General features: G+C 43.4%; 1 long non-coding RNA gene across 4 annotated transcripts in view; it reads right to left on the bottom strand.

Moving 5' to 3' along the window:
• The window catches only part of LOC106629784 (uncharacterized), a 316,151-nt gene that overhangs the window by 203,522 nt on the left and 94,173 nt on the right, over positions 1–18,456 (bottom strand). The window contains exon 1 of one of the 4 annotated variants that reach the window (XR_012582614.1): positions 8,950–9,069. The exons of the other annotated variants lie outside the window; for them this stretch is intronic. This is a non-coding gene — a long non-coding RNA (uncharacterized LOC106629784). Of the gene's footprint in view, positions 1–8,949; positions 9,070–18,456 lie in introns of those variants that run through there. 4 annotated transcript variants of the gene reach the window in all.

The following is an 18,456-nucleotide window of genomic DNA, read 5'->3' as shown; positions in this document are numbered from 1 at the left end:
CCCTGCCCCTCCCACACCGCAAGTATAATGAAATTGCATTTATTTCCCGATTTACAAAGTTGCTCTTCTGCACATTCACTGAGCCTCACCATTATTTATCATCCACGAGTTTCCTTCCCCACCTTTTCTTTTTTATTTTTGCTTAACAGAAAGGTCGACTAGAAAACAAGAATCCAATGTAATGAGAAACAAAGAGCTGGATAGCTCAGAAATGTTTTGCAGAAACACCTTGCAGCCCACACAGGCAGGCTGTAAATCTTGCAGAGCAGGCTCTCACCTGTGTTATGGCAGGCTCACGTTGGTATCATGCTCTCCCAAACCAACACCCCAGGAATGGAAGAACAGCCCCACTGCCCTGTTTAGCCCACTGACCAAGGCACATTTTGGATGTCTTCACCTCTAAGACAACAAGCTGCAGCTCAGAACCACCCTAAATATTCAGTATCCAGCTGTAATGGTTTATTTTTCTTTCAAGAATGAGCACAGTTCTCTCTGAATCTGTGAAAACTCTTCACATCCAGAGCCTCCTGTGGCAAGGAGTCCCAAAGCTTTTACTGAAAAAGACCCAACTGAATCCCTTCTGCAGCTCATTATATCCAGTGGAGGGCTAAATCCTGCCCAGGCTCTCTGAGCTCTCCTTGGTGTGCCTGAGGATGAAGCCAAAGAGCTCTCACTCTCTTTAGGAGGCATCCCACTTCTTGTAATTACTGACACTTTCCCTGGGGCCCAGCAGGAGATTTGGTCCAGTGATTAAAGCACTTTACAAGACCTGGAAGAACCTAATGACTGGAATTTTTCCAACAGAAGATGTATTTTGCTGAATAATTCACATCCAGGTGCTGGGACAGAACAGTGATTTCATCCTCATTTTGAAGGAAATTCCACCTTTGGAGTCCATCCCCTGTAGAAGCTACAAGGTGTCCCCAGTGATGGGAACACAAAAACACACCACAGAGAGCAGAAAATTCCTGAACAGTCCTTTCCTAATCCTCAAAACATCCTGACCAACCACTGCACTGAACCAACACACCTCTGATATTGTCTACAAGAAAAGAAAATATCTGACAACGTTTACGGGATCAGCAATAGGCGCACCAAAGAATGAAAAACCACCACACACTCCTGGCTTGTTTGGCTCCTTTGAGCCATGGCCAGGCTGCTCACACAATGCCTGAGCTCTCTGCTCAGCATTTGACCCCTCTTTGAGCAAAGAGTAATCTAATATAATTCAGAGTTTACTGCTTAGGGTCACCATCAAAACAGGGACATCAAAGTTCTCTTCAGGCTGGAGCTTTCAGGGTGGTGTCAACAATTGATAAAGGGAGACCTGCAGCCCTTGGGGTCACCTGGGGCAGAACAAATGAGAAAGGCACTCACAGTGCTGCCACAGAACCTCTCTGGCTCCATTTTCCTGTTTACTCCACATACAGGAGTGTTCAGTGTCCACCCATCATTCATTCAGCAATGATGAACAGGAAAATTTCAGTTCAGGATGATTATTTTGTAGACCAAAATCCACAGTATTTTAAGTCTTAATTTATTTAGCCCCATAATTCCAGAAAAAACACCAGCAAGCACAAATGGCATTTTAAACAGCAATACTCACTGAGAGTACACACAAACAAGTCAGCACCTATTACACAGACAGGAGCTCAAACTGGCTGGAGCTTTGACAAAAATCCATCTAGACCTTTTCTTAAAAACAAGCACATCTAAAAAGATCAGAACAGCTTTTAAGCTCAAATGCCAGGTTTTTTGAAAATGTGCAACAGAACAAATAAATTTTGGTACGGGGAGAATTAAAAATGACTGAGAGAGATCAGAAATGAAGGAGATTTGTAAACAACCATCTTCCCACTGCATCCTTGCAGGGTTTTCCCTTATTCCCAGGCTTGCTCTCAATCAAGCTGCTCTTCAGGGCTCCCAGGGTTGCAGAATTATCTCATGCTCTGGTGTGAGAAATGTTTCATGTGCTCCCTCAGCACTCCCAGCCCCTGCTCTGGGGGTTTCTGCACTGTTTTATTCCTGCTCAGACTGCACCAAGTGTTTATTTCCTCTTGACTCTGTCCACGAGCAGCCTTGTGCCCCATGGCTCCATCCCACCCCACAGCAGGACAAGGCCAACAGGGATGGGTTCCCTCTGCCCAGCCTCAGCCTTGGCAGGGATGCTGCAGCAGGAAAAGGAGCAAAGCAGCTCTGGCTGTCAGAATTGCACCGTGCATCTCCCCCAGCAGTCGTTCCACTGCTGGGAGTGGAGTTTCTACAGCAAAATAAGATCGCAGGATCACAGTTAGCTCTGAAACTCACTGTTCTAGAAACCGGTGCCTCAGTCAGGAGAAGATCTCACAGCAGTGGAACAGAAGGCCAGAGAGGCTGTGTGCCAAAAGGCAGAACTTCAAAAAAAAAAATAAAGGATAAAAGTTCTACTTTGTAAGTACCCATAACTATGTAAGTGATCTGTATTTTATGATTGAGATGATGAACAGCAATGGAGCACAGACTGGAGGCTGTCACCAGGTTGGGGCCTCCTCCTTAAAGCACCTTGTCCTTGTAACCACAGCAGCACTTTGGGGTTCATCCCAAATTTCCTCCTTTGCTCTATTTACTCACAGCAGAACCAGCAAATAGTCCACCTCCACTTGCAGGTACCACAAAGCATTTCACACAGACAGAAATTCACTTAGAATCAATCACAATGCTTTCCATGGGATAAAACATTTTTTTTTTCCAAATAGTAATTTTTTTTCCTCAACATTCAGATGATTTAGCTAATTTTGTTTTCAGCTAAGATTTTTAAATCTAAATTCCTATTCCATCCATCCCAGCTTCAATAAAATTGAAATTTGTGAGCATATTTTCCAGAAATATCTAGTGGAAGCTATTAAAAGAGGGGCAGACAATATTAGACTTCATTGGCAGGCTACCAGGAAGAAAAAAATTTCCAGCCAGAGAACGTTATCATCTCAACTGCTGTGAACAGAACTGGTCTCAAGTCAAATGCCCTCCCCAGATGTCCGCTCCTCGCTCTGAAACACTCCATTATTGCACGGAACAACATCTGCTGATGGAGACCTGGCCTGGCCCCTGAGCTCAGGCTGACAGCGAAAAGCTCCTCACGTCACCTCGGATGCACACAGAGCTCAGAGCACTGGCAAGCCCTCCTGTCAGAGCTCATCCCTCCAGGAATTCAGGGGTTTTAACAACAAAGGATCTCCTCTCTGGGAGTGGATGCTCCATGGGACGCTCAGTGCTGCAGACCCTCTCCCTCCTGCCTTCCCTCCTCTGTGCAAACACTTCCCCGTGCTTGATTTTCAAGTGGCGTCTTAGAGTGGAGGAGATATTCCCCTGAGTGCGTTTTCTTTTCTTTACCATCACTCTCCTCGCTACAAACAACAGATTGCTTTGCTGCTGCCCTTTAAATGCAGAGAATGAGAATCCCACTCTGCAGCTGCCTGGGGCTGGGGGAGGCTGTCCTGCCACAAACCCACTGGGAAGCCAAACGAGCCCAAACTCACTCGTGACCCATCCAGAGGATGCAGCCCTTGAGTTCTCCTCCCCTGAGGATGGTCCTCAGCCTGATTTACAGGACTGTTGGAATGCAAGATCATCCGAAACACTCCTGAGCTGGCCCATCATTTTTCCCTGCACCAATTTTAATCCCAATGCAGTGATAAAGCTGGATAATTGTCCAGAAGGACTAAGGATTGAGCCTCCTGTAGGACTGTACCTTAGGAAAGGTGGTTTCTTTTTCTGCATGCTGGTTTTGCATAAACAGTTAATCCCATTGTCACAGACATCCTTTATGAAAAACCCTTTCCTTAGGATTTTTCCTCCTGAGAAGCCTCAGGAACAAAATGTAAACAATGGTTATCTGCTGCTGTGGAATGCAACAGGTGCATCTGGGATTGGTCTCATGTGGTTGTTTCTGATTAATGGCCAATCACAGTCAGCTGGCTCACACTCTCTGTCCGAGACACAAACCTTTGTCATCATTCTTTGCTATGCTATTCTGAGCCACCTTCTGATGAAATCCTTTCTGCTATTTTTTTAGTATGATTTTAATGTAATATATTATCATAAATAATAAATCAGCCTTCTGAAACATGGAGTCAGATCCTCATCTCTTCCCTCACCCTGAGACCCCTGTGAACACAGTCACATCCCATAACATAACAGTGCCACACCAAAAGATTCAATTGTTTCCAGGAGTTTCAGCTATTTCACTGCCTGTACATTTCTGCGAGGGTTCCTCCAAAGCTCTGAGCAGGCTGCCAAGAGGAGCTGCAAATTTGACAGGAAGGGACCCTCCAGAAAGACTTTCCAATCCCCAAAAGGAAGGAACAAGCAGTTTCACTTGGCAATTATTTCCCTCTGGTTCTAAACCTGGTATCTTCCTGCTTTTCACGATGCCTCTCTTCTCCAGAAGTCAATGGCTTAGTCAATTTTCAATTTCAACACCCTTAACAGCCATTGACTTTTTAAAAGAAACAAAGACTTATTTAAACCCTCAGCTATGATTCCTCCATCTACTAAAGCCCTGGTCAGCAGCCTCCACCACAAAAACAGCTTTTCTGCCTCCTCATCCCCTAACCACTGGTGATCACACATCTCCCAACCCTGATATCTCCCTTTGCCTCTCTGTTCTCAGAGAAATGTTGGGTCAGGAAGGTAGAAAATATAAGAATTTCTCCTTTTTTTTTTTTAATCCTTGGTGGTTGTGTTCCTCTGGGGTTTCAGGGACATTAGCTACGAGCTCTGCTTTCAGTGCAGAGAAAGGGAGAAGGCAAACATCAGAGCTGGATAAAGCGATGGAATAAAAGCCAGTAAAGTGCTTTGATGACAAAGGTTATGCAAGCGTGAAGGAACACTCTGACACTGCTCATCAGTGGGGAGGAAGGGACTTTGAAGCACAATTCACTGGCCAACAAAAAGCCAAAAACTGACCCAAAGTTTGGGGTTGGGTCTGAGGTGCTCCAGGGACAGAGCTCACAATGGGACCATGAATCTCCTGGGATTGCTCTGATGTGAAGAAAGGAGCTGATAAAACCTTTAAAACCTGATAAAGCCTCTAAAAATTCTCATAAATCTCATGGCCAAACCTCAGCCAAAGTTAAACCCTTCTCCCCAGGGCAGGTGGGCTCTGGTGGGCACTTTGGACATTCATAAGCAAGACCAGATGCTGTACTGAAATCCAGAGTAGAAGAGTCAGGACAAAACCAAAAGAACACTGTCAGCATCAAAATAAATACAAAAAATTGATACCAAGGTATTTTTTTAAAACACGTAAAATTACCCAACTTGTCCCGCTCCAAAGAGAAATGGAGAACACGCCAAGTGATTCAAAATAAAATTGGATATCCTAGATCTAACATATAATTTTTTAATATTATTTTTTAAAATACTGGATAGGAAAGCCCTATTTCTTGTTAAACCAGGAACAAATATTACCCAATCCTTCCCCCCATTAATGACCCCATGAAACAGGAGATGGAAAATATCATATGGAGACCATTAAATCAAGCACGATTTGCTTACTTAGCAACACTTCAGCAATTAAAAGTTCGGAATATATGTATGTGCATATAAATAAAAATAATGGGAGAAAAAGGGCTTTTAAATCACCCACAAATTTCAGTCTCTCCTCCTGTTTTCCACAACCTGATTTATAAATCTAATATTTAAATTTCAGGCAACTTTCCACAAAAACAGTAAAAGAACATGGAAAAGAAAGAAGAAAATAAAAGGCAAGGTAACCAAGCAGAGGTCATTAAAGCAATTTTGGTTTCCTAAATTTTTATTTTCCTTTGACTTTATGGTTGCAGTCAATTTTTCTGTCATTCAGAGGGCATGTTTCTAGAAATAATGGACTCTCTCAAGAAAAATTGCCTTTATTCTGGAAATTCCATAAAAATCAAATGCAAATTATATCAAGTTCTCTTCAAAATTATGCCTTGAAATAATTTTGATGTATTTTAATAAATTTTTAAGTAATGTTTACTTCTGAAATGTAGCAATGGCTCATGACATTTCTTTGATCTATACTGAATTTTATCTATTTTTATTGTACTATAGAATACACCTGGTTCATATATTGACATCTTTTGATGTACTGAAGCCTTCATACAATTTTTGTTGCAGATCATATTTTTTAAAAAAATGTGTAAAAAAAACCATATAGAGAATATTTATACACTGCATGCAGCAGATCACAAGTAAATGCAGTCAGTTTTTCATGAATAATGGAGAACAGAACTCTGACTGAAAACAACTGCACGCAGCCAAACCCAGCGGGGCTCAGAGCAGTGACTGGGTACAGGCACAGGCACAGGCTGGGTGTGAACCCTCAGGTGGGATCATTCCACAGCACCCACAGCCATGGATGGATGGGTTGGTCACAGACAGCTTTTATGAAAATGCCTTTCTTGGGATTTTAACTCCTGAGAAGCTGGGAGGCCTCAGGAACAAAATGCAAACAATGGTTATCTGCTGCTGTGGAATGCAACAGGTGCATCTGGGATTGGCTCATGTGGTTGTTTCTGATTAATGGCCAATCACAGTCAGCTGGCTCGGACTCTCTTGTCAGAGACACAAGCTTTTGTTATTTTTTTCTATTCCTAGCCTAACCTTCCGATGAGAACTTTTTCTTCTATTCTTTTAGTATAGTTTTGATGTAATATAGACCATAAAATAATAAATCAAGCCTTCTGAAACATGGAGTCAGATCATTGCAGAGAGAGGTAAGCTATGCTAGAAAGATGACTGACTCAATAAGATTTCAGCTAAGATGACTCCACAAATAAAACTAAAGTTTTCAAAGTGATTAGAAGTTCTGGTCACTTGATTTCTCAACAACATGAAACACCTGAAGGAGTTGATTATTTCAAAGCAGATAAATCTACAGAAATTATTTTGCATTATCTACAACTTGCAGATTAAAAAAAAAAAAAAAAAAAAAAGAGACTATGAGATCCTGGGATTATAACTTGGGGAAAAGTGGTCCCTGTGCTCTGGCTGTGACACACACAGATTCATACCTTGGTGTTTCTCGTGATCAGTTCCTCAGAGCTCTGACTCTCTCTCCTTCACACAGCAGCCAAATGACTCCAGCTCCCTTCTCACCACCACCCCACTCTTTTATAGCATCTTCGTCTCATTGGGTACAGCTGTGGCCTGTTAAAGTCAGGCTGCTCCTAATCCTGGATAATTGGCCCAGCTGCAACTCCTTAGGGGTGAGATTACTTTCTGTACTGTCTTTATTTTCTAATATTCTATCCCCCTACATGATCTTATTTTCAATTGTATTACCAAAATCTGCTGCACCTCCTCCTCCCCTCTCTTGGTTAAACAATTGGTTACCATGGAAACCAATACATTTCTGTATGGACACCAAGTTGTGACCCCAACATTAATGTGAAATGTGAAATGTCTCCTCCTCCTGTAGATGGGGACAGGGGTGACCATGGGTGGGCTTCACATGAGAGGCAGCTTCACACTCTTTGTGCCAACGAAGAATATTAAATTTGGTTAGTGCTGCAGTGCTGTGCAAACAACAGCATAAGAAAAGAACTTATTGAACTCATTTTAATGGAAATAGGCTTAGATGATATACTGAGCAAGAACCTCATGTTCCTCAACTCACAGCTACTTCAGCAAACTCATCACTTTCCGAAAGGGAATCATGATCATATCTGCAAAGGAGGAATCAGGCATCCCCTGGACCTCAAATGACAACAAGGCAAGTGGGTTTTTAAATTTTCAATGATTTCGCTGAAATTTCACCTGGCTGGTGAAAAGGAGTTTGTGTCATTTTAGGAATCCTGTATCACCTCAAGATAAGCAGACAACAGCTGTAAGCAGGAAATCAGAGCTGGTTCACAGCTCCTCTCAGCCCAGGGAGAAGAGAAACTGCCCCCATCACTCTGCTTGCACTGGGAGGTGTCCTGGCAGGATTCCTCATCACCTCATTCCTCATCCCCACAAAACCCCTCCAAATACCCACAGCACTCTCCATTAAAATCACTGCCCTGATGGTAACGGCCCCAGGCATCGCTTTAGCACCAGAAATTTCAACAACAGCGCAAACACTGATTCTCACAAAACAAACTCCTCTCTCAGACCTCTCCACATGCCGACCTAGGACACTTTAACCCTTTAATCCAGGGTTCAAGAGATGGCGCTCAGGGATGGGGAGCAGCAGCTGCCACCCTGCATCCCCCAGTGCTCCGGGCTGGCTGCTCACGAGTGGCACTGCGCAACCCTGCCCCTCACCAGAGCACAGCTCCCGCCACTGAACTCCCATTCCACACGCAGATCCAGGCAGAAGCACCTCAATGAGATCGTTCATTGCCGCGATTATTTCGACATGAAAAGGAATGTCAGGCTGTGACTGAAAACTGACACGGCTCCAAGGCTGCAAACACCACCCTGTGTTCTCAGAATTGCAACTGCATAAACACAGTACTTCATCTACTTTTTTTTTTCTTTTTTGGGAAGGGAGAGAGAGGTAGTGATTTAGGAAGATATAAAATAATATGGAAAAGAAGAAGAATAATCACGTGCTGGATGAATTTTGCATAAGATCACTTTTAAATATTTACAAGCTGCAATTTTGAGTGGTTTTCTCAGTCTCACCATTTCTATCTTCCAAATACTTTGTTTCAGATTAACTGGAATTAGCAATTCATTTAGAGTGCTTTTCCTGCAGTGTATGGAAATGGCTAAACAGAAGGAAAAAGGCAGTCTACAAGAAAATTTTTAAAAAGCAAAAATTCTGTTTCCTCAACATATTTCTGCAGAAGCTGAGAAAGTGAATTTCTCTAAAGGAGCTAAAGAAAGCAGAAATTGTGTAATAGCCCACAATACAATCTAAATGTGTGCAAAGATTGGACATGCCAGTTAAAATCTCATGAGGGTTTTGGGGTTTTTTGACACTCACCCACACCCACTTACCTCTGCAGTTTCTTTTCTGGAAGGGAGAGTCAAAAAGGAGGTGGAGAACTGGTGACCGGATGACCCTGATCTCATTGACCAATTACAGCCACAGTGCCAAAACCACAGCGCCAGAACCACAGACACTGAATTCCTGACTGGGCTGGGGCTGGGTGGCTGCAGGGCACAGGGGATTGGCAGAATGATAGAGATATAATACCAAAATTAGCGCATCTTCCCACAGGCAAAGGCTTCTGGGTCAGCTCCATAGTTCTCTCCTCAACAAATCATTAACCAGGATTAATTGTGGTGCTTGCTATCTATTTTTCAGCCAGAGCATGGGAAGGGTTTGAAAAGGCTGTGGAAGAAGGGGCAATTGGAGGTGGGAGGAAATGGATGAGCTTGTTAACACTTCAGGAGAGCTCTGAAAATACAGAATGTGGCGCTGAAGTGGTGGAGACTAACAGAAAGCCTGCAGGAAGCCCAAGTCCATTAGGCACAAATCAATTTTGTAATCATCTGCCTGCCAAGCACTCCAAGACGTTTGAGAGCCAGTTCCTCCTTGTAGAAGAAACCACGCTAAAAACAGTACTTTGAGAAGTCAGGTGAGGGATGGAAATGTGCTGAGAAAAGGTGCCATTGTCACCTGTGCCATCTCAATCCAGGAACTGGAAGGGTGAGAATTGACCTCCGACCCTGTGCCTGGGGCTCTGCTCTGGATCCTTCTGAATCTCAGTTTGGGAGCTCTTTCAGAGCCTCCCTTCCCATCTGGTGTGAAAATCCTGTGATATTCTCCACTGGCCCTGGCACTGCAGCACTGACCCTCCTGCAGGGGCTTCACCCCATCCTGGGTACAGGAGCTCTGGGGGCAAATTCCCAGCAGGAATTCAGGTCAGCTGCAGCTCTACAGCAGCGTTCAATACTTTTATGTGAAATATTTACACGTGGATGAGGCACATGTTTTGACACAAGGAGTTCCAGACACAGGCAAATATCTATGATCTGCCATCTTAAGCGGAGGAATAATAATTCCATTTCCTTTCGCGCTGCAGTTTGTTTGACAGCTCCAGTCTAGGATCCACAAGGCTGACACTGAGCCAAACTGTCACTGACATTTCCACGTCTGAGAAACCCCGAATCTCACAGGTAAACTGTGAAAGCTGAGAGCAGGCACTGCAAGTGTGAGCCTCAGAGCTGCTGCAGCAGACAAACTCTGAAAAAGTCACTTTGTGTGACCTCTGCTTTCTTGTGACTGGGGGCAGCTTAAAGCTGGGAAAACGGGAAGGAATGAAAACCCACAGAACTTTTTGCAGACAGAAGAAACATATGCTCTACAAACTAAAAAAAAAAATTACTCATATGTGATAGACTAGATGAGCCTGACATCATTTAAAGTGAAATATACCCTTGAAATCTAGATAAAGAACGCAAGAAATACATTTATATTTTCATTTTTATACCCTGTTGAGCAGCAAAAAGGAGCACACTGCAATTTTGAATTCGCTCAGCTGACTTTTCTTTTGTACTGGTAGGAAAGGAGAATGTGTGGGGGTTTTCTTAGGGTCAAAAGAAGAACTGGGACCTACTGACCTCTGTAATTACAACTTATTGATTTAAGTGGGGTGTTGATATCCCGGCAGCACATTTAATGCAGTCGAGGTTTACACAGTCATACAGATCTCATTTAGATGACACTCACACTCTTAACATCCTCTGCCTCTCCAAAGGGAAGGAAATAAAGCTCTTGTAGGTTAATGAACGCGCTCGAAAGATTTCAGCGCTTCAGAGGAGGTAAAAGTGCGGCCCAGGAACAAATCCACGGGAGACAAATCCTCGTCCCTCCAGTTCAGGAAAGCTGAAGGTCCCTCGAACAAAGCAGAAGCACAAAAGCACAAAATCTTATCTGCAGCGACTCGTTATCACCCCATTTATACAAAACCTTCCCGACACAAACATCTCCCACTGAAAAGGAGGGCTGGGGACATTTACTGGGAGCGCTGAGCACTGCTGCTTCGGGAGATGGATCCTGTCAAGTCAATTAATCTGCTAAGAAAACAACGTTTTCAGAAAAACACAGCGAATCGGTGGCTGCTTGAGATGTGTATTTTAAGCATCCATTTGTGCATTGTCTGAAAGCGGGAAATGTGCCCAAAGGCATCAGTTAGCTTTTCACAAAAAACCCAACATTTTCAGTGGTTCAGGACCCTTCTCCTACGAACAGACAGATGATGCTCAGAGAATAAGGAAAAGGTTCATTATTCTCTCATTAAATATAGAGAAATTAGGCGCAAACACACAAAACAAAGTTTTACAGCAAGAAAGAATTAGAAGGAGATTTCTACCTTGAATTTTTGATCTCCTGTTCTTAAAATAGGAAGATTTTTCCCTAAAATCTTTGAACAAAATCCTGACAGAGACATACCTGGTTCCTAAAGTCTGTTAATTCATGGTCCCTTTGAGTGAAGGAATGAAAGATAAGAGGTGCAAATTAAGACACATGACATTTCATCCAGAAAATGCCTTTTCTCCTATGCCATGTCTTTCCAGACTGGAATTCATTTCAAACCAAACCACCACTCCCATCCCAAGTTGCACTCAGTTCTTCCAAGAATTTGATATTCTTCAATAACATATGCTTCTCACCCTTCTGAGATGCACTCTGCAGGTCTAAGTTTTATCCCAAATCTGCAGGAGAATTTAGGGACTTTTTTAAACTCTCATTTTGCAAGGCACATAATTGGCACTTGCATAATCTCATCCAAATAATCTGCCACTTCCTACTAGAGATTTTTATGCAGTGTTTGTACCCAGTTGGCTTTTCATAGTACTATCACCCAACCCTGAATTTTAAAGGCAGTTTATTCATGTAAGCAGTCTTAAAATACACATTTTCCAGGGGAGAGCTGTCAGGCATGGAGGAGCTGGGTAACAAGCTAAATCAGCAGTACAAATAGGAGCAGCAGAACTACCTGCTCCAACAGTTTGAATAATTGTGTGATGGATGGGGAATAGAAGAGGCACTTTTTTCCTTAAGAAGCCATGGAAGGCATGAGAAAGAGCAAAAACTGAAATTCTCCACTGATGAGCAGAAGCAGAGCAATGTCAGATCCCCACTCTGCTGTTCCTCTGTCCTTCACCATAACCCAGAGACCATCTGTAAAGCAGAGCAGAGAAATGCACAGCAAAGTTCCAGGCTCATTAAATTCCTGGCCAGGACGGACAGAAATACCTGTGTGTGTGTGAGAACGGCAGGAAGGACTCGAACTGTGACCTCCCAGGAACACTCCAGCAATTCCCCGAGGGGGAATTTACAATGTGACCCAACCTGATATTGCAGCAGCAGCAACAAAGAACCTGAACTTGGAAACAAACACACATATTTTTCTGCCCACAAGAGAGACAGTTCAACACGCTCATGCTCAAATGCATAAAATAAAAATACAAAACCGTGACAAAAATACAAAACTGTGATTGCAGGATCAGCCTAAGTGACTGAAATCAGTGTTTAATTTAAATTAACTTCAGAGAGAGAAGGTTGCAACAAAGGTTTGCAAAAGTTTGTGAATGTTTCCCAGAGCTGAGCATTGTGTGAAGAGCCTGCCAGGCTGCCAGGATGGAGAGCCAATTTGGATTATTAGGGGTTGATAAAGAGTGACATTTTGTGTTCAGGAAGCATCTGACAGGAGCTGCCATGCACCTTGTCACACTGCAGACACTACAACTGCTGATAATGCTGAAAAAGCCCTATTGAAACTGTTCCCAGACACACACATTAGAAAAATATCCGCAGTAATGTCTTCAAATCAACAGAAGAGCCATGTGTTAGTGGCCACAAATGCTCAGGATTTGTATATTTTATTCACAGAAGAAAAAGGTAGAATAGCAACTGCTCACCTACTGTGCCCTTTTCCACTTTTCTTGGGACTATTATACTAATTTCTTTTCTGGCTGTCCTGGAAACAAGCTTTGTGTCTTGAAATGACATTTGGCACTGGACAGAAATGCACACACTGAATAAACACAATTATACAAGTGATATTTGCAACTATTTCAGTTTATAGCTGGCTGCACACAAAGGACTGGTGCAGTGCTCTGAAATGTGGCACCACACCAACACCACACACACACCCCCTCAGAAAGCACAGTTTGCTTTCCAGCCTCCCAGCTCCACCAGAGCTCAGCAGAGGTGAGGATTTCCCACATTCCAACACAGATATCTGCTCCAGGGGATGTGGAACACCAGGGTGGTTCTGGGTCCCAGCTCTGAGCATCCCTGGCGCCCCAGGTGGGTTCATTTCACCACAGGCTGCTCTGGGCTATCCCAAGGACACAGAAGTGGCTGAAACAACAGCTCAGAGGTGGAATCCACCTTTGCACTGTGGGTGATGCCAAGGACACAGAGGTGGCTGAAACAACAGCTCAGAGGTTGTTATTTCACATCCACCTTTGCACTGTGGAGCCAGAGAGCTCCATGGCAGCAGGGACTCCAGCTCTCAATTTACCTGAGATTCCAGAGCCCACTCAGACCCCAGGAGCATCCAGGCTGCTGCAGGCAAGGAACAACCCCTGTACCTGATGCACCTTGGCCAAGCCCAGCTAAACCCAGGTTTTATCTGCATTACAAAGCATTCCCCTGATTAGGAGCACACTGGATTCCCTCCCCTATGTGACAAATTTATTACCAATTTCCGTCAGTACCAAGCAAACCTCTGAACTGAGATGCAATCTCATGGCTGCCTTTCAGGCTCTTATTGGCATTCTGGATTTATTCCTACATAAAATCTTTCTTTACTTTTAATGCATGGTTTGGTATAGGCTGCTATGAGAGGCTTTTAGAGAATCCAATGAATCTTTGGCTGCAGTCTGAGCAACTTCAATCAGCTCACATTAAAACATGATTGTTATAAGGGCGAAAGGAATTAATATGGTAAAGTTCTGTGTACCACATTAAGCTAAAGAATATTTGGCAGATGTGTATTTATAGCAGAATTACACAGACATATAAATTCCTTGCACAATGAAATGGTTGCACAATAAAATGTCTGCACGTTCAGTACACTGCTGTTCTATTCCATTTATGTAATGATTTGTAGTTTCTAAAAGTTGTTAGGCATTCTAAAAGCCAACGGGATTACAATCTATCTTAAAATTTACTGCTTTCAGTGGAGTAGCAGAGCACTCAGGCTTTGAAGTCATGGACTGCAAAGGCTGTTTATTCCACATAAAGTGTTCCAGGATATTGTAGGGACGGAGATAGAAGGGCTGCAGTAGAACAGACTGCTAAACAGCTCCAATATTAATTCATTAGCTCCCAAAGTTGTGTTCAGAGAGCATACAGAATGAAACAAAATGAGGGATTGGGGAAAAAAAGAACGAGTGAAAAGAGCACAAGGATGTGGCTGAACTGCAGAACAGCCCCGGCCATTCTGAGCCTGGGAGTTGGGGGAATGGAAGATGAACAAATGGATTTATAAAGTAGATTTCTTAATACATATCATTAAGGCTATTTCATTTCCCTGCACTCACACACGCAAAAAGAGGCAAAGGCAAGAAGAGTTTTAAGGAGAAAATACTGGAACAAGAAAGGGAAGAGGAAAAGCAGCTTTGTAGAAGATTATTTTCCCTCCATTAACCTGCCTAAACACCATGGATTTCCTCCCCAAGTTTAATGATGATCAAAAAAAGCCACATTCTTGCTTCTACCTACTGCTTCTTCTATATATGCTTTGAATCATGAAGAGAACAAATGTGTTCACACTGCTGGATGTACCCCAAACACCCAAGAATGTAAGTCCAGAATGCAAATACTCATTTCTAAAGTCCCAATGATGAGGTTGAGCTCATTTCTGCCCTGAGCTGGAAGGCTCCATGCAGGTTTGTGTGTGTGTGATTGTGAGCATTGTTTGAACACCTCAACACCTGCAGGCTGGCCCTGCTGTGGCTCTGCACAGGTCACATCAAAGGTTTGGGTGTTACCTGCAAGGAAACCCCACAAAGGAGCGACCTTGGTGTCCTTTTGATTAGGGCAAGCTTGGAGTGACGTGCAGTGCAGGTGGATTTGTTTAAAATGGTTTGTTCTGCCCTGAAAACTCCTGTGGCAATTGAGCTCAGCCATGGAACCCTTCCTGCCCAAGGGTCCTGGACCTGCAGGGGCAGGGGGAGAGCTCAGGGGAAAGCAGAGATGTCTCCAGCATCAGCCTGACTCCAGCTCCAGAGAAACCTGAGAATGTCAGGTTACAGTGAGCAGCTCTCATTTCTTAGAGTCCAAAACCAAAAATGTACCCAAAGAAACACAAATCAAGAGCTGAATTATAATTAATTAATAATTAAATAACAATAATAATTAAATAACAATAATAACAATAACAATAATAATAATAATGTAAGGAAATAATTAATAGATAATTTAAATATTATCTAAGTGATAATATTATGTATTTTAGCCAGAAGAACACTTTTTTTCTCTCTGAAAATGAAGTTCTAAATGAAGCACAGTCCTCACAAGAGGATGTTCCATACCCAGCAGCCACGAACACTAACAAGACATCCAATTGACATTAAGAATGTCGCTGGCTTCTGTAATTTGGGCATCTGTGTGTCAGGAACTGCACTGACAGGCCAAATCCTGCTATGCATTTCACTGAGAACACCAGAAGAATTCTCTGTGCAGACAAATGTCTGGTTGGAATCCACGATCTGGCTGGTAAAACATCCCCAGACCTCTCGGAATCCAAATAATAAAATTTTAGTGCTTTGCAATGCCAGCCCCTGAATCCTTTAATAAAAAAGCTACTTCCCAACGTGGATTGTATATTGGAGCTGTACTTCCAGTGCTATGAAATGATCCAGAATATATTATGGAGCTGAACCAACCTCCCTGCACATTCAAAGGCAGCAGCTACAGAGCCAGGACCCTCAGTAAATCCCTGCCTCTGATGACAGTGCTGGGTTTTGCTGGTTTTTTTTAAAAAGAGCTGATCTCTGTAATTGCCATGCAGGTGATTCCTTGTGGGCCAGGAGGGGCTGGTTGTGCAGCATTGCTGCTGCTGTGCACACAGGAGAGAAAAGGCAGGAGCTGAGGAGAAGCTTTCCAGGCACCAGGAGGATCTGGGATCCCTGCAGGATGTGCACTGAGGTTCCTGAGCTGGGCATGGCAGCTGCAGGAATTTTTTTGCTCTGTCTCACATCTCAAGATTCAGGGATCTGGGATCAGGATGTGCACTGAGGTTCCTGAGCTGGACATGGCAGCTGCAGGAATCATTTTTGCTCTGTCTCACATCTCAAGATTCACCATCTCAAGCCACAGACGATTTTCTTTCCCTTGCAGGAAACTGGGCCAAGTTTCAGCACCAGGAACAGCCTGTTCACAGAACCCTCTGCATGGCACAGCACAGCCACGAGGAAATCGCCTTCCTGCTAGAGAGAGAGTTTCTTTTTCTGCAGCAACTGAAGAGCAGCTCCCAGCACTGAAAGCAACCAGCTTCAAGCAGGAGACAGAGAGAGAAGTGCCATCAAAAGCCAGTTTGATGGGAAAGGCTCCTGGTCCCTCACTAATGCGCAGCTCCTCTCCAGTCAGAGCAACACAGATGCTCAGAGCAGCTGCCTTTGTGGAAATTTGTCTGAGAGAAATAATTATTTGCCAGCACACTGTTCCTTCTTAGAAGCACACAGAAGCCATGAAAAATGCTTGGATGGGTGAAACATGGCAAGTTTTCAACAAGAAAAGCCAGCCGGCACCAAACAATGCCATGTGCAGTGACAAGGACTCTGATTCCTGTGTGTGTCCTGCCTCAATTCCAGCACAGTGACCACTCACACACCTTCTAGAAAGAGCAACAATTAATGAACTGCTGCAGGAATATTGACACATAATTGATAAGTCAGATCTCTTCACCAAGTATTTCATAACTGCCACAAAAATCCAAGCAAAATCTATTCTTTACCTCTTTCAACATTATATAAAGTTATTATTGTGGTGTCTTAGGGGTGAAGGAATTTAATGAAGACCCAAAAGTTCAAGATTTGCCAGTGACTATATCTGGAGACCCAAACAATAAAGTATTTTTCTAACAAGCTCCCTGGATGATGTGCAGAGAAAAAGTCATGTAAAAGCTGCGTGCTCAGTTGTCCAGACCATTCTAAAATCCACACCAATTTTCACTCTAACAACAAAAAAGAACTCCAGTGAGTCTGGTTCCCTTAGCAACCAGTAAAATATTATCTAGTTATTCACATTACCATTATTTACAGCACCCCAGAAGTAAGACATACCAATTCACAAAGAGCATAGACATTGCTCATTACACAATGTGCTAGCTTTGGAAATTCCGTGATGCTTTCTGTTTCAGTCTAACATTCCCAGCAGCTCCTCCATCCTGCCTTTTTTTTTTTTTTTTTTTTTTGTGCCAAAAGTCATCTCCTTTAGTTCCTGGGTGCACCTGGCTTTCACAGAGAGCACAGCCCACCCCAGAGGGGTTTGCCATGGGAGCATCCCCTGCTCATCTCAGCCACCCCTGAGTGCAGGGCGCCTTCACAGCCTCATCTCAGCAGGATGAAATTCCTCCTCCCTCGCAGGGATCTGTCCTTTAGCCCTGCTGGGTTGGGGATGCAGGCACCAGCTCAGAGGGAGACCCTGCAATGGCTCAGGCACGGCAGGAACAGCGTTTCTACATTTCCCCATTTCTACATTTCCATCTGTGGCTTCAGGCATCCATCACACAGCTGCCCCAGTACAACAATAATGGATTCCATTCTCTGCACAAATTCTTTACAGCAGTGGAGAAAGTCACCTCCTTGATTTCCACAGACATGCAGCAAAAATGTGTGAAACCAAAGACTGAGGGGGAAGCCCCACTAGCAGGTTATGTATCATTAATCAGTGTGAGCACCTTGTGCAGCTGGACACTCTGAGCAGGAAATGCTGGGAAGCTTTGAGCTCAGAGCAAAAACATTGATTGGAATGCCACCTAAAAGAAAGGTGTAATTCCCTCCCTGAACAACCAGAATATCACATCGTGTAACGTTTGCATCACTTCAGCTGCCCTGCTCACCAGAGCTGTGATTCACTGCACAGAGCAATTTCTGAGGGACTTCTCACCATTCCAGACATGGACATGTGAAGAAAGAACTGAAGGAAACTTTTTCCAATGTCCAGAATTAAAAGATGCACTGAAACCTGGATGGAAGCTCCAGGGTTGAAATGAAGTTCTCAGTTTCTCTGTTTGTCTGTTGCTTCCCACTCTCAATTGCACACAATTTTGAGTGAAATGTAAAAATACAGCTTCAGCAACACGAGCCCACAACGATTATATCCCTTATTACAAACTGCAAGCACATCACAAATAAAAATCAGCATCCAGATGCCATTAGTTATCAACAGAACCTTGCTACCAAAAGGGTTGTAAACACTGAACTTCAAAAGAGTGAAAAAAACATTATGCTAATCATGTGTTCTTATTGAACAATTAAAATCAGAATCAGGATGACACTGAGATCTAAATCCCCTTCACAGGGAACAATTAACCAGAG

Source organism: Zonotrichia albicollis, chromosome 14, assembly GCF_047830755.1.
Source record: "Zonotrichia albicollis isolate bZonAlb1 chromosome 14, bZonAlb1.hap1, whole genome shotgun sequence".
Lineage (NCBI taxonomy): Eukaryota > Metazoa > Chordata > Aves > Passeriformes > Passerellidae > Zonotrichia > Zonotrichia albicollis.
Note: the sequence above shows the minus strand (reverse complement) of the source record. Positions and strands in the feature narration are given on the sequence as shown.